Here is a 24885-nt window from a genome sequence, read left to right as displayed (position 1 = left end):
AGGGAGAGCGTAATAAGCGAGCGGTCATTAGGGTGCGCACGCGCTGGCGCGGCGCACAGCGAACGGCGCAGCGGCGGCGGCCGGGGCGAGTCCCCGCTGCCTGGTGACATCGACCCGCGCATCGTGCTCGCTGCACACTGCACAGCCAATCTGCCACCCGTCACCGTCGATTTGCATGATGGACGATTCACGATACCTTACTCGGTAACTATAGGGGTATGATTCATACAAATTCTTTTTAAATTTATTGCTCGCGAAATATGTAGATATCAAATATCACAATTCATAAAAGGATGCGAGCTTTTATAAAATATTAAAATGCATAATTTGTTATTCTCTTTGTAGAAGAAAACGCATGACAAAATTTCCATATCGTAGGAACTGATCTGACTTTTAAAAACGCGGCACCTGCTAATCGGCGAAACTAAACGTTTTCGAAGAACGTTTTGTTTTTTCTGAGCTTGAACTACGAGTACAAGTACTTAGAAATTTAAATACAGTTATAAGTCACTTTACATGTAAGTATTAGTAGTAACGACCTTACAGTTAGTTTTCTCCATAGAAAGTATTAAATCATCTTAAAATAATTATGCCTAACCTAACCGTTAAGAATTCAGGTTAAAAAATGACTCCACTTATGAAAACTACTTAATACTAAACAGGAGCAGGTAGGCGGCGAAGTACCTATCTATTGGTATTTGGATTTCTGAGTGCAGGCTTGACAGTTTGACCCAATAATCGAATGAAAGGAAAAATAATAAAACTAAGAATGCTTGAAACCATTCTCCAAGCGAGACAACTTACTAGTAGGGCTTGTAGTAGCAATTGAGTTAAAATTACACGCAAACCGGCACTGCAGGTCTGTCGTCAGTATTACATGGCTACTATGTCAATAGGTAAATATCATTTGAATAAACCACCCGTGACGGTTATTATTTTCTTAACGATTAAACTTAACTGTACCCGGAGATAACAGACGTGTGAATTTATAATTGCCATGCAATACGACGGGCAAGGGTAAAACTACTTTCTAGAAATAACAAAACGATATAATATTGTTATGTGTACATATTTATTTTGGGTATTTATATAAACGTTCATAAAACAAGACTTGGTAAATATTTTTTACAGAATTAAGCGCCATCTCCACGGACAAGAGAATCGCGCGGCGATAGTTTCGCCAAACAGAATATCACTACGAGTCTCGCCATGTGACAAAATTCGATACAAACTCTATGGGCCAATCTCCACAGGGCGATAATTTGTAAAAAAAGAATATTACTTTTTATATCTATGTATTACTTTAATTAAAGTAAACTTTTGTACCAGACTAAGCGACAATGTTTGTGCTTGAATTTATTCAAATAGTTCAACGGTGATAGGTATTAGGTAGTAGGTACGCAGACCTAAATAATATGAAGCTTGATTCAGCACTGTTCACCGTTGTACTATAATTAACATGTATTTATGTATCATGCGAAACATATTCATAACAAAGTCACCCCAATATTATTAGGAGTAGGTACGTCACATAAATGTTTCCCACTTATCTTTTTATTTGTTTCAAGTGGGTGATGTCACGCTAAAAATTAAAATACGTTCTTTTCGATGTATTTTTATTTTACAACCATATGTTACATACCTAATACAAAAATACAAACACATAAACAAATTGTTTGTACTCCATGTTCAAGTTATTTAGCATTTCTTATGTACTAAACACTCTTAGCGCTTATAAAAATTAGTAGATTATGCATTTTGTGTACATAGGTACTTAAGACAGTATAATTGGTGTACTTAGTCAAAAACTATTTTCTTTAAAGCCACTTTTTAAAGTAACAGCCATCATAACAATTGTTAATAACAATATAAGAGTTAAACTCAATTTTACTTTAAATAAAATAGGTAGGTAGATACTTCATAAGATGATTTTTTGAGTACTCTTTAAAAAAAACTTTATAATTTATCTTAACATACCTACTTAAATGCATAATTTATAGTAGTTTATGAAATATTTTCCTAACAAAACAGAGTTGAGTATGTGAAGAAGGTCAATATGTGACACATTTTGATTTAATAATAAAAAATTTAAGATATGAGCGTAGATTAAGTATATTTTATTGCACCGACACGCCATTAATAAAATAGTATAAAAAGGGCACACCACATAAGATGCGTTCCTTTTAGGTTGAGTTTCCTTTTAATAAACAATTTGTTTATTAAAAGGAACGCACTTTTAGTGCGGATAATCGTCAGGCGGAAATCGACAAAGGTTGACAACTCTAATTATATTCTTATGGACAATCATTATTTTAGGTTTATACTTTCTAATCACGGCATAAGAACATCCCAATAATAACTTTGCGTGGAAATATCTGACTACACAATTATTCGAAACGCTTTACTAGCAGATATTAAACTTAAATTACATATTTGTAATTATCTTTAATGAACCTTTGCCAGTGACCATAACAAAAATATCTGTGATAAAATAGGTATACTTAATAAGTATTGTTAATAAATAATCACAATTTCTTGTATTATATTATGTACTTATCTTAAATTATTTTTTATCTTTACTTGATGAAGTATTTATATGAAAACCGACTAGGTAGGTAGTAAAAAAGTTTAATAAAAAAGTTTTATAACAAGAAGCTACTAAGTAGGTAATGTAACTTTACTAAGAAGAAAGAACCACATTTTTGAAAAAATAATTAATTAGATCAGACACTAGCAACACATTATAGCACATTTCATGTACCTAATTATAAATACAGAGATACATGTGATGATAAACTTACAATATCCACAACAGTCTTTGTCAAATCTAATAAAATAAAAGAATTTATATCTTTAAATCCTCAATTATTACCTATTTGAACATCTAGCGTAGACATACCTACGAGTACTTACTAAGTATATCCATACTAATACACCTAAATACGAAAGTGCGTCTATATATCTAAAAATAGAGTAATTTCTAGGGGAAAATAATTTTTATGTTAAAGAAATTAAAAAAAATTTTGGCGTTTACGCCATGTGACGTCATTAATTGCTTTCCGTACCTACAGCGAGACGATAATAAGTATTTTAAAAATGAATAAAAATCGTAGTTTTTTAAAATTATTCTCTTAAATAATGAAGAATTCCACAGCGGCACAAACTATCGCTATACAAAAAAATCACATCGTTTTATTACTACAGTCCAAGACCCAATTATTTGTTCATGAACACATTTTTTGTGATGTAACCACAAATTCACGGTTTTCGGATTTATTCCTTTAGGTACTCGTGCTATAAGACCTACCTACCTACCAAATTTTACCCTGCATACAGGCATAAAATGTTCGCTTGCCGGAAAATATAAAAGATATCCCACCTAAGTACTTTTAATAATAACCAATAAAAAAACCTACGCGGACTAGTCGCAGCCATAATCTATAGTCCGCGACAGGTCAAGATAGCAATCGGGTTGTGAGGCGAGGGTCGCCCCGCACACCCGCACGTCACCCGCACCGGGTTAGCGTTAGGTTTTTAAAAGTCTCCTAGAAATTCTTTATTCTTCGGTATATAAAATAGCCTATGTCCGTCTCCGGGATGCAAGCTATCTCGGTACCTACCCAACTTGTTAAGGGAATGGGGCCTTAAAAAAGGTAAAAGATAGATAGAACACACTTAGGCATTTGTAACAATAGTATGGATATGAATATACTATTCTAAAACAAGTATTTATGTACAAAGATTAAAAAAATATTCGGAATAACTACTTCCTAGTGGGATTTAAGATTTTTTGGTGCGTTTGTATTAGAATTTTGTCCGTTTCTTAATCAGTTTATTTATCATTGTCAAATATAAATAGAGCAACTTACCGTTTCGATATGAAAGTTCTATTTTGGAATTGATGCTGTTAGGAAAACTATGAGGTAAGTATTTTTGTCGGTCTGTTTATTTTACATTTTGTTTAAAAATTGTTTTGCTTCAGAACTTTATCTCATCTTTTAGTCTAACTGTGAGACCTCAGTAGCACTATGCTTTTTTGCAAAGTGTTTTTACATAATATATCTTATTAAGTACCTCCTACCTAAGCTGCAGAAGAATTTCGTGCCGACTCTGGCAGGTCATAATGAAAAATATACATTGAGCTATTACAACTGGGGTACGCAGTGCATTTATGCCTCTATGACCTGCACGCCACTGGTGCCGAGCTAGTGTCTTTGATTTAGTATGAAACATGAAACATTGGCCGAAGCTCGCGACGGAATACGTACTGTGACATGTTCCATACAAATTCACGGCACGGGATTCCTGTGAACTAGTGTATCAGTTTACAGTAGGTAGGTACCCTGCACGACAGATTACAGATCGAAATTTAAAAAGAGATAATTTTCAGCTTTGGTTTCGTAAAGCATATTATAGTCTCTGTCACTCATACCTATGTAACATTTTGTGTCTAACTTGTCAGACTCAACGACAGAGACAACATTCTACGAAACCGAAGCTGCCGATTATCTCTTTCTAAAATTCTATGGGTACAATCTTTCCTGCCGGGTACTGTACATAGTCATTTTTATCTTCAAATATATCTGAATTAAATGGCAACACAGTGTTAAATTATTTTTAAACAGCGTACACTGCTACCTTCTAACGGTAAGTCTAATAATAAAAGGCACATATTATATTCAGCAAAAATTAGCTGGATTATTAATAGTATAATATAAAAGATTCTGTTATAACTATTTACATAAGCAGTAAAATACAGTTTATACACAATGCAAATACGTAAAGTAGATGTAAACTTCGCCGCTATGTTTACCGAATTCAAACTAAATTGCTTTAAGTTAAACAGAAATATCTTATCTGCGTTATAAAAGCAAACAGGTAAATGGAAGTACTTATTAATAATTTTATAATATCGGTTATATACAAATAACTAACTCGACTAACTACCTACCGTTTGTGGATCGATAAAATGTCAATGCAATGGTTCAAAGTCAATTTAATAATTCTCTTCCATGCGTTACGTTTGTAGAAGGAAGTCGTTTAATAAATATAATGTTCAAATGCTTGACATTTTCATTCGCTCTTCACATCAGAACTGAATTTATTAAAAATAAAAATCATATTATATTATGTGGTAGTTAGTTTTTAACATCGCTAACGATATTTTAAAGACGAACGTCGTCGACATCACCGTTATGTAAATATACGCTTATAACAAGAACTGGCAATTTAATATCTTTAAAAATAAGTATGACATGTTTTTATGGCAAGAAATGATATTCATATAGAGAGACGCTGCGCCATTTTCCATCTGAACTCCAAAGAAGCGAAGGTTAACGAAGTGTAATAAGAGTCTGAGCGGCACCGGATTAGATTTTTTGATCGAATTCTAAATGCCGTCGGTCGTCGCAACAGTTTCGGGTAATTAAGCGGTCTGTTATACGCGTAATTACATGTGAAAATAGCGCTATATAAATGGGGCGGGGTCGTTGGACTGGCGTGTAAAAAATGTTGTAAAAACATCGGCAAAAAGCGAGCGATTGCCTCCATCACCACACGCGTCACGGGATTATGGATGTGTCGCTTGCGGCGGACGCGCGCAAGCCAGCGTCGCCACCTCGGCGCTACCAACATTTTAGGGAATATATAATATTGTCTATGGCGATGACATAAATTCACCAATCTGGAGTATCCAGAATCTGTCCAATACCGAGTAAAGGATAAAACCCTATTTGTAGAACTAGTGTGAGTTGTAAATTACGTTTCTGTGATTATATTTTCCATCAAGTTATAAAAAGACGTCTGATCTCAAACCTGCGGAGTGGGTGTCTATTCGGTCGCGGATTGTCTCGTCAGTCAAACGTTAATTTTGTTTTCGCGCTGTCATTATCACCAATCACCATACATAGGTACCTACACGACACACAACCATACCCATGCTTAGACATATCTCCGCCACTGGCGTGCTTCAGCAGTAGGTACCATTTCTCATTTTTATTAAAAAAAAAAACCAGTCAAGTTCGAGTCAGACTCGCGCACCGAGGGTTCCGTATTAGTCGTATTTTTTCAAGATTTTGCACGATAAATAAAAAAAAAATCTGTTTTAGAATGTACAGATAACGCCCTTTCATATCCACTTGGTATAGTTATCTTTCTTTAAAATTGAAAATACTAACTATTAGTTTATGAACACATTTTATTATTATTTTGTGATGTCAAATTCACCGTTTTCTGATTTCTCCTTTAATTGTAATGAAGTACCCTATAGGTTTCCTTGACAGGCACGACAGAAAGACAGACAGACGGACAGATAGACAGACAAAAAGTTATCCTATAAGGGTTCCTTTTTCCTTGTGAGGTATGGAACCCTAAAAATGTAGAATGTGAAAATGTAATAATTAAATAATTCCAATTAAAATATATTTACTAAAGCTCTATATTGTTCGTTTGAATGTAGAGGAGCAACCACTACCCACAACCAGCGAGGAGTTGTGATCGCAGCGCAGCCTTTGTGTGCTAATGAGTGTTCAACACAGGTGGCTCGTGATCCACCCCCCGACTAAAACAAATATGATGTCACGGTGGCAGTAATGTACGCTCATTAATTTATCGCTCATTGTGATCTAAATTTGAAAATGTCGTCGTGTAATTCTTGCATCGCGAGCTAAATTAGACCTAGCCACTGTTTCGTACGACCATTGTTTTGCGGTTTTGGCTTCCCACGTTCATATTTTGTCCATTTTATTCTGTAATGCAGCTAAGATCGTTTTGGATCCGTTAGTTTAGAGAGGAAATCGAGTTTCAAATGTTACAATTTAGTTTATTGAATCTTTTCTATTAGCTAGATTTTTTGGTAAGTATCTTTCATCAATTTTATCTGTAATGTAATCCAACTAAGATCATTCTAGATCCGTTAGTTTAGAGTGGAAACCAATATTCAAAGGTTACAATTTGTGATTATTGAATCTTTTCTATTACCTAGGTTTTTATTGCCAAGTATCACAGTGGCCCAATACAAGACTAGTATAGCTAGAAACACATAACGCACGACGAAAACTGCACGGTAGGACGCCACACCGAGCGCGCGCGTATGTGTGTACGATTTCTAATACAAGGAACTAATTGTATGAAGCACGTCATCTGGAAGGTAGAATATGGAATGCCCGGTTCCGGCTTCCGTTTTCCTTGCTAGCTATAATATTGGTACCTTTAAAAGAAGAGTGACTAGGCACTTTTAAGGCGGGCGCGCTTCACTTAAGGCTGCATCATCATCTACTATTTAGTATAATTAAGCGCAAGCCTATATATGTAGGTGAAAAAAAAAGGCTCCAACGTGCACTTTGCAGTGTAAACGCCTTCATACAGTTCCTTGTATTACCTACATCTTCTAGGAGCTATGTTAGACAAGTTTTCGCCGCGCATCCTTTTTGTTTCAGCCATCAATGGCATTTAAATTTATGAACTCTAAAAATTACGCAAGGGAATGTAATGTTGGTTCAGATACGCCTATTAATATAAACTTGATGCTCAGACGTTTATAGATTTTATCGAGATACATAATGAGGATCATTATCGTCTAGAAGCGTAGAACATAGCTGCCAAGAAACTAAGTAAAGGCGAATCGTTAAAACAGTCTCGTTCAACTAAAAATACACGCTTTCAATTTCAGCGTTATCGTCGATTGCACTAAAGTGAAGTTTATTCATAACTAGATCCGTTATCTTGTTGCATTGACAGAAAGTATGAAAAGATTGCACACTTTGGAATTTGTAGTGTTTTGGAATAAGAATCCTAATATTATTCTAAATTAGAAAGATGATATTTTATATCCTGATTTAACACAAAGTGCACATTTTTAAGAGCTCCCGCGGGATTTTTATAAGACCTATATCTAAAAGGGTCATCTAGTCTAACTATATAAAAGGACCGACTGATCTATTAACGCACCGTCGAAAGTACTGGATGGGTCGGGCTGAAATTGGGCATACAGATAGCTTGTTATAAGGCTTTATTATTGTTGATAGAAACATGAAAATATTTTTGGCAACACTTCTGTAATGTAAGAGAAGAAAATACAAAATTGTCTTTTTGTATTGTAATGAAACATTACCCTCATCTGTTTTTGGTAATTACTAGAACACTAGATGACGCCCGCGACATTATCCGCGTGGATAAATATAGGTTTTTAAAAAATAGGGATTTTTTTTATTTTCCGGAATATTTTTGCGGATATAAGCTATCTCCATTCCAAATTTCAGCCAAATCGGTTGTCATTACAGCGAGAAGTAACAAAGTCTGACATTCGAACTTTCACATTTATAATATTAATTAGGAGTAGGATAAAACTAATCATATTTTTATATCTTGTCATAATTTTTCTAAAGTTTCTGTGTCATTTTGTCCCTTACCTACATAATTGTCTATATTGACGTATCTCAATGCGACAAGATAACCTGCACCTCGATTGCGGGAAACCTGCATCAATCATTATTACAATCTCAATTGTTCTGATTAGCTGAATTTGTGCTATTCTTGTTGCAACAATGCATTGGTAGCCAATAGTGAGAGAGCGTCAACCAATCAGAGGTGATTGCGATCGTGACATTGTAGCTGTCACTCTCCCGCAATCGCGTAGCCTGTCTATACATAATAATATTGAATTGATTGGGCCCAGCTTGGGCGCTACCGGATAAGATTAGCTATATGCTTTTGAAAACCAGTTACTATCTGGAGTTATGGATTTCCTGAGTGAAAAATTTACCTACCACTGTTTTTCATTTTTTTTAAAGTATACAATTTTATCGGATGGATAGGCAATTAGCGAAAAGCACATTCAGTCAATCATGAATACAAAGTTTCTGTAATATTATTATTAATTATTGACAACGAATTCAATAATAGGGGGTGTAACCAGAGCGCTAGCAAAAACTTAGCGATCTTATTATACTACCTAAACACAATCCAATGTCAATAATAATTAGCCTTATCTTGTAGTTTAGTATTTATCGAACTGGCAATGTATAGTGTGTAAAACTTGTGTCACCTAGTACGCGGCATTGACTTATTTACGCAAAGTTCGTAGATCTCTAGCGTCAGTCAGATGTTTTAATTGCAATATATTGTAAACTTAAAAAAAATACAAAATTAAAAAATCGCGTTTATTGTGGTATCTTATCAGTAAATCATCAGTACTATCACATGTTTTCGTTTTTGCTAGCGTTCTTGTTACAGCCTGTATTAATATAGCAACCCTACCTTCGTTATTCATCAATCAAAATCTTGTAACACCTAGTAATATTATCTCGATTTGCTATGACAATCTGTATAATTTTTATGTCTTATAAAGTCCCTTTGATGGTAAAAATCATAATAGAGATTTTTTTCCGCCGCGTCAGTGAACCACGGCGGGCGCTTGCGCACGTCGATGTACGTGGTGAGGCCTCATGTAAATCGCTGAAGAATATCGGTGGTGAGGCCTCGGAAGAAGTCCAACATCTCCGCACTGTCGCCCTCAAGTTCCGCAGTATTCTGACCCACTACCTGAAAGTAAAATATTACTGTTATCATAATGTAAAACCTTTAAGTCAAGAGTAATAGGCATCTTCTACGCAAGTGCGTTCCATCTTAGGCTCCATCATCACCTGCCAGCAGGTCTGATTGCAGCAAAGCGCTAGTTTAAAAAATAATCTGTTCAGGTGTGTACAGAAAACTGAGTTCGCAACAGGTTCAGGTGGCAATCGGGGTGGGGACGCCCCGCACACCCGCGCTAACCCGACGCCGGATAGCGCAGGTGTGCGTGGCGTCCCCCCGCCTCATATCGCATCGCTATCGCATGCATCGCTTTCATTTTTTCATTGCATTTCATTTCTTCGCTATTAATAAGTAACAGGTGTGATTCCGGCAAAAAAAAAATTGTTAGGCGCCTTTTCTAAGTGTCATTCAATACGGGACATGGGTTTGATTGTATTCAGAACATTTCATGAGGAATGTAATTTATAAGTAGGTAGGATTCTAATAAGGTATATAATACGCTCATACCCATATCTTGTGTGTCCATATAAATGTGAAAGTGTGTTTGTTTGTTGGTTTGTCCTTCAATCACGAGGCAGCGGAGCAACGGATCGATGTTAACGATAAGTTAAAGACCTGGAGAGTGACGTAGGCTACTTTTCATCCCGAAAAATCAAGGAGTGCCCAGAGGAGCGGCGGACGAAGTCGCGGGTGTTATATTACGACAAAATTGGATACATAATTATTATGCTAAAATTCATCTAATCATAAACTTGGGAGTCTGAAGTAAATGTTTGTTGTGATGTTTAAAACAGAATCGTTATTCCGTTTCCGGATACAATGTCAATGTTCCTAGTTTCTTGCTGTCATCATACAATACAATAGTGTAAAACTATTATTGTTTATTCTTGTTTAATTTGGTATCTAGGAATATGAAAATATGAAAAATAATATTATATAAATTATCAATACATGTCACTAATTATTCATTGTAAATTAAATATTGTCAATATACTAAGAGTGACATTATATTAAGCTATTGTCAACATACAGTTGGCAATAGCTATTATGTGAAATAATAATGTTGTGTAAACTGACAATTTAAGTCGCTTATTATTATTGTAAATTATTAATATGTAGACCATCAATGTCACTGATTTTATTATTGTAAATTGGGCGTGTCAACATACCTTTTGTCAACAAACCTAAAATAAATAATGATTAATATTAAGATCATGTGATAGTCGATATCCGCCTTGTTTGCGATGGCAGTGTTATAAAAGTACCCTACCTCGACAGAGAGGGGACAGTCTTGTATCGACAGCCCAGAGCAAACACAGCGGACCTTACTGAAGTTAAGTATTCTTATATTGTATTATAATGTAATGTAATCATTTGCCTTTTATAGATTACCTGTTGTAACTGTGTACCAAATATGTACCTACTACTTTACTCAACGTTCTAATGTTTTAAAAGATGTGTGTTATGGAGTTTCTTTGCCCTTTCTTCTCCATGACTAAACACCTTAGCGAAATGGGTGGTAGATTCATTTTAATATAAATAGATCAATGCTGAACAAATACAATTCAGTTAATATTCGACTTGGTTGGTTTTACTTCTGTATTTATCACCTACCCTCTTCTGCTATTTATTTTATACATTGAGATAAAAGTAAACACTAGGTTGTTAGCTTCTAATTATTATAGAAGCCTGTTTAGATGATTAGGGTTCTTACTTTGAAATAATACAGCAGATGCTTTGCTTGATTTTTAATTACTTAGTATTTGGCCTTACCTGACAAATAATTGATAAATGATAACTTTCATTAGTAATCATTGGATTTAATTTATCATCACTATTAAAGCCCACTGTCTTAACTTCTCTTCTTTATCTAAATCTCACATCAGAAGTGGGATACGATAATTCTTTTCTTGTCGCAATACTAATACTTTTCAAATGCTTTCAGTAATCGTGGATGTGGCCTCTCCTCGAAGCGACAGGCTGCCACCTGTCGTCGGCGGCACGTGGTGTTCGTGTCCGATGATCCCAAAGCACCCTGCAGCGCTTTTGTCATCGGCACTTGGTGCTCGTGTGGCACCTTTGGTTGGAACGTCGCTTCAATTTTGAAAGTTAAGTGAAGTGTATTTATGTGCTGCTTCGAAGTGAACTTGGTGCAACTTTTAACTTTAAACCACGTGTTTGTGGTATAATTTATTTGGATAAGAATAAGTCTAGTTAGAGGTCAGATTGGCCGAACGGTTTTTGATAAAGTATATAACAATGTGAAATCATTTAGAAAGTTATGATATACCGAAACAATAATAATAATCAAATCAGTAGATTTGCTTTTGAGAAATTGCATCGTACTTACAACTCGAAACTTGAAGAAATTACCTTATTCTGATTTATGTAACTTAAACATAAACTATATTTATTTATTTATTTTGCTTCTCAAAATAACTCGACCATTTTTCTTCTCTTAAAACAACACAAAAGAGATGGTCCATTCAAGTAACTTTTATTATTTAACTAAATTACTTTTTTAGCAACGTAAGGCAGATTACCTGCTCAAGTTTTTTCTGTTCAGTAATGCTATCAGAACATTTTAATTTTATAAATACCTACGTTACGTGTTATCAATTTATTCTTGTTTTGAGTTGGTTTGCATACACTACACTTGTTTATAAGACATAATCAACAAAGAAAACATATTCTCTTCTACTCTAATTTCGGTCTGACGTCTATCCTAGTTTTTATGACAGTAACATTGACATTGAATCATTGAATTTTGTTTTGCGAATGGCACAATCTTATTTTTTTTGTGTTGGTGCTTTTGTTGCCGTAGTTGATTTAATTTCACGGGCTGCAATTTTCTATTTTCCTATGTACTTCGGGAACGAAGTACTTATCAAGATGGCCGAATTATAATAAAACATACTAATAATTTATGCTAAATGACAGAAGGAGAACGGAGAGGAAGGAAAGGAAAAAAAAAAAAAAAGAAAAAGAAAAAAAAAAAAAAAAAAAAAAAAAAATTTTAAGGGGACAAAATGTTAAAACTCACCATGTGACAAAAAGTTCAATGGGACAAAATGTTACGACTCACTATATTGTGACAAAATGTTAAGACTCCCAATGGGACAAAATGTTAAGACTCACTATGTGACAAAATGTTAAGACTCCCAATGGGACAAAATGTTAAGACTCACTATGTGACAAATGTTAAGACTCCCAATGGGACAAAATGTTAAGACTCCCAATGGGACAAAAAAAAAAAACAAAAAAAAAAAAAAAAAAAAAAAAAAAAAAAAAAAAAAAAAAAACAAAACTTGAGAGATTTCCGAAAGGAACGAACTGAGAGATTTCCGAAAGGAACACATATCGAGATTCCCGAATGGGACGAGCTTGAGATTTCCGAATGGAACTAAATATCGAGATTCCCGAATGGGACGAGCTTGAGATTTCCGAATGGAACTAAATATCGAGATTCCCGAATGGGACGAGCTTGAGATTTCCGAATGGAACTAAATATCGAGATTCCCGAATGGGACGAGCTTGAGATTTCCGAATGGAACTAAATATCGAGATTCCCGAATGGGACGAGCTTGAGATTTCCGAATGGAACAAATATTGATAATAATAAAAGTAAATAAATTAAAAATAAATAAATAAATATGGTAAATGTAATAATAAATACATATTATAGTAAATTTATAACGGTAATAAATAATAAAAATAAATATTTTGAGATTCCCGAATGAGACAAACGTTGAGATTCCCAAACGGGACAAGAGTTTTTAATCCTAAAAGGGACAAATGTTATTATTGCCGAATGGTATTAAAAAAAAAAAAAAAAACAAAACATAAGGATTTTTTTTCCTTTCTCTCCGTATTTCCCTATGTACTTCGGGAGCGAAGTACTTGTCAGTATGGCCGTGTTATATTACGACAAAATTGGATACATAATTATTATGCTAAAATTCATCTAATCATAAACTTGGGAGTCTGAAGTAAATGTTTGTTGTGATGTTTAAAACAGAATCGTTATTCCGTTTCCGGATACAATGTCAATGTTCCTAGTTTCTTGCTGTCATCATACAATACAATAGTGTAAAACTATTATTGTTTATTCTTGTTTAATTTGGTATCTAGGAATATGAAAATATGAAAAATAATATTATATAAATTATCAATACATGTCACTAATTATTCATTGTAAATTAAATATTGTCAATATACTAAGAGTGACATTATATTAAGCTATTGTCAACATACAGTTGGCAATAGCTATTATGTGAAATAATAATGTTGTGTAAACTGACAATTTAAGTCGCTTATTATTATTGTAAATTATTAATATGTAGACCATCAATGTCACTGATTTTATTATTGTAAATTGGGCGTGTCAACATACCTTTTGTCAACAAACCTAAAATAAATAATGATTAATATTAAGATCATGTGATAGTCGATATCCGCCTTGTTTGCGATGGCAGTGTTATAAAAGTACCCTACCTCGACAGAGAGGGGACAGTCTTGTATCGACAGCCCAGAGCAAACACAGCGGACCTTACTGAAGTTAAGTATTCTTATATTGTATTATAATGTAATGTAATCATTTGCCTTTTATAGATTACCTGTTGTAACTGTGTACCAAATATGTACCTACTACTTTACTCAACGTTCTAATGTTTTAAAAGATGTGTGTTATGGAGTTTCTTTGCCCTTTCTTCTCCATGACTAAACACCTTAGCGAAATGGGTGGTAGATTCATTTTAATATAAATAGATCAATGCTGAACAAATACAATTCAGTTAATATTCGACTTGGTTGGTTTTACTTCTGTATTTATCACCTACCCTCTTCTGCTATTTATTTTATACATTGAGATAAAAGTAAACACTAGGTTGTTAGCTTCTAATTATTATAGAAGCCTGTTTAGATGATTAGGGTTCTTACTTTGAAATAATACAGCAGATGCTTTGCTTGATTTTTAATTACTTAGTATTTGGCCTTACCTGACAAATAATTGATAAATGATAACTTTCATTAGTAATCATTGGATTTAATTTATCATCACTATTAAAGCCCACTGTCTTAACTTCTCTTCTTTATCTAAATCTCACACGGGCATCAGTTAGTCATTCTATAAGTTACAAGGAATTAAACAATCCGTATTGGTTATTGAGAACTCATAAATAATCGCAATACATAAACCAATAATATTGAAATTGATATGTTTAATGTATGGTAACCGTTATTAACTGTTCTCGTATATTTGTATATCACCGCACTATTTCAAATCGAATCGGAGGTCTGGATTTATATCGTTCGTTAGTGGATTGCCGACATTTACTAGGGCTCTGATATCAAACATCTATATAGGGAAATCGTTAGTAATAATTAAAATATATTTATTTACATAAAAAGTCTGCACACGTCCTATCATTTTTCTCTTGCTCCGATCGCTAATTAGAATTTGTATTACAAAACGTGACAGCAATCGTAAAATCGCACTTGTATGTGTAAAACTGTGTTTAATGAACATAATAAGATCAATTTACTACTTTTTCTTGGAGCTTTTACGCAAATGGCGAAATGATAGCTCACAAAACGCGTGAAGATAATTTAATCATGATAATACACTAAACTCGCTCGAGGTCAAATTATCCCGTTTAGGTGTTTAGAGGTAATAAGAGGAAAAAATAGCGACCTACATTTTTAAGACAAGAGATAGTATCACAAAAACTTAATGAATGGGACATAGGCAATGAGTGTGTTTCGTGCTCATTGTTGTCGATTTCTCATAGCGATTTGCTAATAACTGTTATTAGCCCGCCTCCGGTCAGCTCTTGGAGTTGCGTGCGGACTACTGCCTTCCAAGCAAAAAATACAATTATGCCAAAACGGTATCACCTAATTAGTTTTATTAGGAGGAGATATGTGTCGCGTCGAGTGTCTATAGCCGTCATTGCCATAACTTAGGCAAAGTAATGCTAGACTTAATGTAATAAGAAGCAGCATCAGTAATTTTAGTTACCTAACCAGGGATCAACGAACTAATTGCGTTGATCTCGTCAAACGTCTTTGCCATAACATTTTTGCACAGTGATGCCTGGGGCGGAAAGTTTGCGTTCATATTTTTTGCCGTTCAACACATCAATCTCATTAATTAATTAAAGCTCATATTACATAGTATTTACAAACCAATATTTTTTTTGCAGTTTTTGATCTAGTAGTCATAATTTTAGCGCTCGTATTTTTGGTTACCTACTGGGTACCCTCTTACTAAAATTTTGAATTTTTCTAATTTACATATTATATTTTATTTAATTTCATTTTTTATTTATATTATAAATAGGTTTTTAGGTGGAAAGGGTTTTATTTCAGAACTCCCGAGTTCTGGTGAGTACAATCAATGATATTGTGAGATACCCTAATCGCAACGGGCATCATTGATCCACGCCACGACACTAGTACAATAATAAATGTACTTATGAATAATTTATCAATAAACTCGGATTATAACTACAAATCATGGTATTAGACACACGGCATATCGTGTTTCTTTTCAAACATTTTAATGTACGTACGAAAGAAATATGGCACAATATTTCATGACCCAGTAGCAGTTTAAAATAATAATAAAACAACTTAATATTTTAAGTACGGAGCCTCTATAAACCTATTTGAAAATACATTATATGTATCATATTTTATTTATTATCAAATGCCCATATCTTTGTCTGCTGACTAAAGGTAGTTTCTGGGTATTTTAGTCTTCTGAATTTAAAGCGTTATTGGTGCTAATTCTGTTGTACCCTAACCTAAACCTAAACTAAATTTTAGATTCTTTAATTTTAGGATTTCTATTTCTAAGCTGCATTCGCAATTTTGCTTCAACTAAATTTAAACATCCTAAATGGCCGTCTAAAATGACGTTTGAATTGAATAGTAAGTGTTGCTATTTAAGATAACAAGAACTGCACTAATGTTGTGTTTGATTTTCCCCTTTAATCTTAAAACTATTTTTTGCGAAAAATATCGAACGATGTTACTTGAAATACAAAAATAATAACTTTACTTGATTTATTTAGGTCGAATCACAATAAAAGTGTCGAAAATTGAAGTTTTGTTCATTTTATCGTGTGAAGTAGGCTTAAGTCTTTGATCAAAAGTGCTAGAACCCAGAGCCGTAAAACCAGTTAAAAAACTGATCTATTATTTTTGTTGCAAATATAATTTCTAACCTAATTTCTTTATGTTTTGTGGTTAAAGAATCTTAGTTTTTGTTACAAAACTTTGTGAAAATAGTGGTTATGTGCATAAAATAGATAAAAGCAAAGAATTTTGCTTGGAATCTTACCTACCTACCTTACCTCGAAATCACCGAGGTACCTAATTGTCAAACTCTTGTTAATAAGGAAATCAATGCAAACAGATGAAAAGCAATCATTCTAAATAACTGACTGCCACAGAGTACATTGAATATACAGGTAAAGGAATATACAGCGAGGAAGTTCTGAAACTTGGCGGTATACTTACAAATCTGGCGTGCAAGGACGTGGAACGAGGTATCCATGAATTCTGCTATGAATTCAACAAACTAAGGCGGTAATGTGATTTAAGGCATGAAAGTACCTACAAGATCAAGATTGAATGTATATACCCACGTGTATAATAATAATAATAACAGGTAACAGCTGGTATCATCATAATGATCAACTCATTGCCAGCTCACCTCTCAAAATGAGAAGAGTATGGCCATAGTCCACCACTCTGTCCAAGTGCAGATTGACAGACTTCACACACCTTGGAGAACACTATGGAGAACTCTCAGGCATGTAGGTTTCCTCACAATGTTTTCCTTCATGGTTAAAGAAAGTGATACTTAATTGCTTATTAAACAGCTAGTACATATTATAATATAGCAAAAAATGGAAGTGTAGCATACCTATATAAAAATAATAATTACAGGCGACAGTTAGTATCATCACACGATCAACTAATTGCCGGCTCACTACTGAGCAGGGGTCTCCTCTCAAAACGGGAAGTTTGGCCATAGTCCACCACTCTGGCTGAGTGCAGATTGACAGATTTCACACACCTTTGAGAACACTATGGAGAACTCTCAGGCATGTAGGTTTCCTCACAATGGTTTGGTTCACCGTTAAAGAAAGTGATGCTTAATTGCATAGAAAACAGCTAGTATGCATAGCAAAAAATTGAAGTGTAGCATAGTAGTAGTAGTGTAGTAGACCTTTGAACACATCATCATAACAAACTTTCAACGTTGATAATTTTTATTTCAGCCCATTTCATGAAACCAAGTATATGGAGTCTGCGAGTTAAAAAGATGTTCCGTCACTCATCTACCAAAAATGAACAGTTGTTTTCTAAACTTAATTTTTATTTAAATGTTATTGAAATAAATATTAATTATGTACAGTACAGAATGAAACATTTGTTTATTATTTTATTATTTTATTTAATAAAAGTAATTGTTAATCATCTGATTGAAGTTTTCTTGCTTTTGTTAGGAAATTCTTGCCTCCATCATACTGAGCAGCTGTAGTATGACTAAGTTGTACTACTACTACTACCTGAAAATGAAATTTATAATCTATAGGTATAAATAGTTCAAAATTAGTTTTCAGTCCCTATTTATATCAATTTCAATGCAGACTTCGCCATAACAATTATAAAAACATTTTTTGAGGTTTGCATATTCTTTGGCTAAAATCTATAGAGTACCTATACTTTGAATTAGCTCAGACTAGACATAGTTAAAACATAATACTTTAAGCATATATGTGTAGAGAGCATACTTTGACTTTGCTCTGACTTAAGTTTCGGTTAAAACGAGACAGATTTATGCCAATGATATAACTCTGTCTCTTTTATCAGTATCTTAAGTCTATGCAAAGTCAGAGATCTATAGATTTCAAACTAAATAAAGGTTGAGTCTATAGATTTCTGTATTAATTTTTAGAATTATAAGTATGTGTAGAAAACTTTAGTCAGCTAGTTTTCAATAAAATAGATCTAGAAAAGATAAAAGAAATCAAATTATTTTTTGACGTTATTACTCTTCTAACTATGGGTTCCATACCTCAAAAGGAACCATTATAGGATCACTTTGTTGTCTGTCAAGAAACCCAAGGTCAACGGGAAGTACCCTATACTTCCCGTTGACCTAAAGGCAGGTAGCTAGGTCAGTACATCATCATCATCATTATCAATCCATCGCCGGGTCACTACTACTGAGCACGGGTCACCTCTCAGAATAAGGTGTTTTGGCCAAAATCTAGCACACTGACCAAGTGCGGATTGGCAGACTTCACACATTTTTGAGGACGTTATGGAGAAGTCCTAGCTTTTCTGTCTCTCTTCTGTACATATTATGTAAATGTAAAAATATAAACTGACTGACTGACATCAGCATATAAGCTGCTGACTCCTGAGTCTAGTAATTTATTAAGCTGCTGAGTTTAAAAACTTGAGAATTTGCATGTAAGGAACGTTTACTTTAAATAGGTATATAGACCACTACGACATAATTTTCAGATACTTACATAGGTACTTATTCCACCCGAACAAAGCTGGGGCAGGTACAACTCAGGCAGGTCAGCTAGTTAACCTGAAATGTGATACCCATATGGGTATGGGTATACCTATATAGGTAAACTCAACAAGATCCTATCATGATATGTTTAGGAATTACAAGATGTATCTACTAGGTACTTCTCAACTAAAACTTATCAGATGATTAAAGTGAACCCAGGCTAAGTCAGTTAGTTGTAGTTATCTATACTGTACTGTAGTTAGCAAGTACCTACTTATGCAGGTAATAGGTAGTCTTTCAAGCAGGTAGGTATCTACTGAGTTGAAAATAAAGAAGTAACTGGGTACTCAAGTACTTAGTTCAATACTAGGGGTATGTAAGTATAAGACATAACTAAATGTAAAATCTGTTAATTTAGCCTATAAATAAACCTTTAGGTGAACTCATTAAGATTTTAGAACTTAAACTTTATTATAAGTACTACTAACTACTACTCTACCACCACACTTATTCTGCTTTATTTTTGATATGTTTAGCAATAAGTAGTAGGTAGTAGGAATTAATCTCATTGATAATGATAACAAGGCATCAAGTTTTACCTTGGCATACCTAATTGGCAAAGATTTTGTTCACACTAATATTTAGGTAGCTACCTATGCAAGTTTTTGTCTCTGGGTATGTTCCTTTATGCATCTAACCTAGTTGGGCACAGAGATTTTTCACAAGGACACATACTAGTGAAGGATATACTTATAGGCTACTTTTATTAGGTAGGTAGGTAAGCTAAGTACCTACAGAAAAGTATCCTAGTCCCACAGGATTTTCGAACAGCTGCCACTTGCTAGTTAAGAAATAAGGAGACTTAAGGATCTTAGGTTTGCCTTGCTGAAGCCGCCAGGATGTCTGTGGAGGTGTCTGATACTCTTAGACAACAAAGTAGATAACCAACCTAATTATTTTTTGCGAATTAACGACGAGCCAGAGAAACCACGTATATTTCCATTTTATAAAGTTTAAATTAAATTAAAACACTTAAAAGACACTTTTTTTTATCTTAAATATAACAATTCTAAACTCAAATAAAAATATTTCTTTCATAACACGTCCATTTTGCCATTTAAGCATACTCTTTAAATTTAGTGGGCACCTCGCGAGGTCCACTCTAATTTTAGAAAATTTTAGGTTGACGTTTCTTAATTTAGGCATTTAGTTCGTGCAACAGAATAACTTTTGCTCTTTAAAATCTAAATTGAATAGTTTAGTGCTGTCAAATTCAATTTTAGGTTAGACCTGTCATTTAAGTGGGTTTTCAGAATAACACACCTTTCTAAGTCTAATATTAGACATTTTAAAATTAGAAAACCGCCTAGAGAATCGGCCCCATTGTAGGATTAAAAATTGTATCTGTGATTCTGCTATATTATATAAAATTCGATACAAACTCTATGGGCCAATATTCACAGGGCGATACTATCGCGGTGATAGTTTGTACGCATCGAATTTTGTCACACGGCGAGACTATCGCCGCGATTTTCTCGTCCGTGGAGATGGCGCCTTAGTCAGTCAGTCAGGACTAGTATTTTTTATATGTATCCAGAATGTCTATGTCATATTTTATAAATGACAAAAACAAATGAAAAAGAAATGCTTGATATAATATTATTGAGCTGAACTCAATAATATAGATATCTAAAAGCAGCACATAGACAGAACATAGGATCAAAGATCCCACTTAGTCTAGTCATTGCTCACCTGTCGAGGAGCCAAGAGGTGCAATTTCATTAGACGCGATTCACTGTATTCATTAGGCCTCACTTGAAGTCCAGTTATGTCAAAGTAACGTGTTATTTGTTCATCTGATGGATTGGCGGCGACAATGGTGGTGGAATGTGGCCTTATCAAGAGGAAGCGATTAAGATCTGAGTCGTTCGTGTCGCGATTGTAGATGTGGGGGTCATTACGCCGAAACGCCTGGTCCGACGTCGCAAGCCAACGGTACCCAGTGAGAGGCGCTTGAGGCGCTTTTTGACAACATAATATCACAGCTTTGTTTACGGTAGCGGGGTTTAATTAGCAAGCTATACAGCTGATAATGATCCAGAGATTTTATTTTAGATTAACACGTTTATGTCGTGTCATTATGATGAAGTATCAATTTATCACGTCATAATTTGTGAGGCGAAGTGTCACTTCATTGTTAGTGAGAAATTGATTCTACGATTGCGGCAGATAGGTACATATACTTAGAAGTGTTCTCTAACAAGTATAAACCTAAATCACCATCGCGTTTGTCTCTGTTTTCGCTTGTGACTTTCTAACTTCTTAGTGGATTTCAATGTGCTTTCATCATCATTAACGCTTATAGTATGAGGAATGCTTATAGTATACCTGACACATTAACATTTTATTAGTTAATCAAATTGAAAGCCTAGTCTGCCCAAGCATTAATCAACCTTTACGAGTATACCTAAGCATTTTCAACATAATATTAAAATATACTTAGATAAATAGATGGGATTAAGTCTTTATTGCATACAAAACAAGAACAAACACAAAGAAACTAAAAACTAACACAATTGTATGCATGTAGTTTAATAAAAATAATATAGGTAGGTTCTGTGCAAAAATCTGTTCTTCAGCACACTGATTTAAGGCAAACACGACAATGCATTATTTTTTATAGACTCGATTTACTTTACGTTTCAGTAAGATTTTAGAACTACATTTTTTTTGACAAATTTTTTGAAAGTGCTACAGAAAGTCTTATCTAGTTACTACAAATAAAACTTGCCCGCGTGGTTGGAATGGTGCTAAAAATACTGGCTGCATTTCCACGTTGAACAACCAGGCTGATCCTTTGCGCAAAAAATGAGCCAGCCCATCTGTCTCATTACATATTTTTCCTGTCATCAAATCAGTGACCTAAATGCATAAATGTAACTCAATCTAGCATCAACAAACGCAAACATAAGTGTTGAGGTTCAATTTCCAAAATGCCGACAAGCCCCGACATAAATGAAAGTATGCCAGTGTAACTATAATAAAAAAACCACATCGATCACGTGTCTTGTAAATCTGAAGTGTTTAGTGCGTTTATTTTGATTTCAATTATTATTGGAGGTTGTATGTAAGTAATTCAATCAAGCAAGACGTTGGCAGGAATAGGTACGGCAAGATTTTTTAAGACTTCATTACCTGTTCTTTGTTGTCGGACATTTGGTCGAACTGTTACAGATAGATTTTCTTCATGATATACAAGTATTATTAAGATGTCTATACTCTATACACTGTTGAAGTTATTTTTTATTATTTGATATATAATACGAAGTAGGCTTTTATAATCCCGTAGGATCTCTTTAATTTCTCGGGATAAAAAGAATCCAACGAGTAGGCATGTCGGTCTTTCGGATGTAAGCTATCCCCGTCCCTAATTTTCTCAAGATCGGTTCACCAGTTGAAATGTGATTTGTGAAAAGGTTACAGACAGACAGACACACTTTCGAGGCAGTAGCTCTCTATACTTCTAAAAGTTTGAAAGCGCAAATACAATTAATTATTTCTTACTAGTCAGTACAGGCATTAGGCCTGCGTCTTCGTCCGCGTGGATTAGGTTTTTAAAATCCTGAGGAAATCGTTTGATTTACCGAGATAAAAGTAGTCTGTCAGTGGCAGAGAGTGTGGAGAGCCTGAAGAGTGACAGACTGACAGAGTGACAGAGTCACCTTCCAGGCCTTTAACTAACCCATTCAAAAAATCACACCGGTCTTGCTCCATTGCGGCGCGGTTGAAGAACAAGTCAACAAACCAATAAACCAACAAACAAACACACTTTCGCAAAGATAATAGGAGTATCTAGTGATACACTAAATGTCGTACCATACACATACAATCAAAATATAGATAAGTATACTTACAATGATTATTACATCGACTAAACACGTGAGTAAAGCCGGTGTGTGATATTATTATGTACAATAATTATTATTGTGTTTTTATTGTTAACATGTATACTATACATACCTACATATGTACATACTATACACATATAACATACGTACTTCTTTTTTTAATGGAATGTCATTAAAAAAAAATTACAAACAAAAATGATATAAACAAGTGTGCATGGTGCTTTAGTGCAAACCATTCGGCAAATTCATGTCGCGAGACAATATGGTCCGGCCGCGGTCGCCGGTCGGCGCAAAACCATACATACACTTATACAAAAACCCAATGAAAGTCGAAAGTCAAGCTTTCACTTGTCGGCGGCATCTATTGTCCCTCGCTATGCCACACTCATTTTTTAACAATAAAGTTTTCATATAGTTAATGGTCGAATTATTGGTAGAAGCCTAGGTGATTAGGTCAGGTAAGTTATTACAGTCAAAATTGCTATGCGGTAGATGTCTGTCAGTCACCATTGTCGGTTTATTAGATATTCTATTCATTTCGTGCAGCCGTGTTATTATTTCTGAAGATAATAGTATTCGAATAGGATCGAGTAAAGTAGAATAGTAACACAGGTTTGGAAAAAATAATTTCGCTTTATATACATAAGTCCACAGCTTTGCTAGTATGCAATAAAACGTAAAGCTTTTAATTTCAGTTAAGAAAAAGTTCAAATCAATCGAAAACCATCGAAATATAAAAATAGAACACATCGGTTTTGACTTTTTTAACGTTGTAGAAGGGAAATTACATATTAATTATTATTATGCATAGCTTTTATTGCCCTCATTTTAATAAGATACCCGCATTAAATATAATAATAATTTATTAATATCGTGCGTCTACACTGAGTCTCGCCCATACTTCGTTCAGGAGTTTTCTTACATCTACTCGTATGTTCTATAATTAAAATAGGTAACAGGAAGAAGCGTGAAACCAACGAACAAAATATAAATGCAGTATTTATTATTCAATATATTAATATTTCGTTTATATTTTCCCCGTTTAGTAACCCGAAAGCCATGCTCAGACAAAATTTTTTCAAAGAACGAATTTACTTTGTTTAATAATAAAGATTGTTAATTGCTGTTATTATCTTCTGTAGAAGAACTGTATTATATTTTTTGTATCCAATCAACCGTTAATTTGGTTAATGGATTCTTTAAATTTTTTTGAGTGTTCGAGTACGTATCTAGGTGTGATTATTAAGTATGAGAGTTCCGTTAGCATATTACATGGTTATGTAGCGACAATTTATGTGAGCCACTAAGTTCTAACATGGGCTTAAATTAAAAAGAAATAAGAATTTGTCTAGACAGCATAACAGTGTGAACTGCGACCTTCACGAATAAAGTATACGTACCTAGTACGTACGGTAAACTCAACGAAAAATGTGCTGCACTTACTATGACCATTTTCATATGCACTGAACTTTATTATGGTTACCTTTATAAAATTCCCTCAAATTCTGAATTAATGCGTAACAACTTATACTACGTCCTTTAAATAAAAGGATGAACTGCTGTTGTAGTTACTAAAAGTAAGTCCCTACCTACCTTTAAGTACTAAACGCAGTTCGAGGACATCGCTGCGATCTATGAGTTTCATCAACTATTTCGATTTCAAAAGGGCCCGTCGTTTGTATTTCGTTGAATCTATAGATCCTTACAATCCATAGCTACTATCCAATACTAATCTTATAAACGTCTTATATCTGTCTGTTACCTTTTCACGGTCTTTTTAACCGAATTTGACGCAATTTGACAAAATTCAAACAGTTACCACAGGATTTTTAGTAAACTTAAATCCATGCGGAAGAAGTCGCCAGAAATTGTTATAAAGTATGTAGGTACAGTACGCAGCAG

The 24885-nt window shown here is 34.2% G+C and overlaps 1 protein-coding gene across 2 annotated transcripts in view; it reads right to left on the bottom strand.

Annotated features, from left to right (window-relative positions):
* Window positions 1-5824: 5824 nt before the first annotated feature.
* Window positions 5825-24885, bottom strand: part of Atg16 (Autophagy-related 16) — a 222815-nt gene continuing 203754 nt past the window's right edge. For both annotated transcript variants that reach the window (XM_034972867.2, XM_069501186.1), the window contains one exon: window positions 5825-9540. The gene's annotated coding sequence lies outside the window, so the exon portion shown is untranslated. The remainder of the gene's footprint in view (window positions 9541-24885) is intronic.

This window comes from Maniola hyperantus, chromosome 10, assembly GCF_902806685.2.
Source record: "Maniola hyperantus chromosome 10, iAphHyp1.2, whole genome shotgun sequence".
In the NCBI taxonomy this organism is placed as follows: domain Eukaryota; kingdom Metazoa; phylum Arthropoda; class Insecta; order Lepidoptera; family Nymphalidae; genus Maniola; species Maniola hyperantus.
Note: the sequence above shows the minus strand (reverse complement) of the source record. Positions and strands in the feature narration are given on the sequence as shown.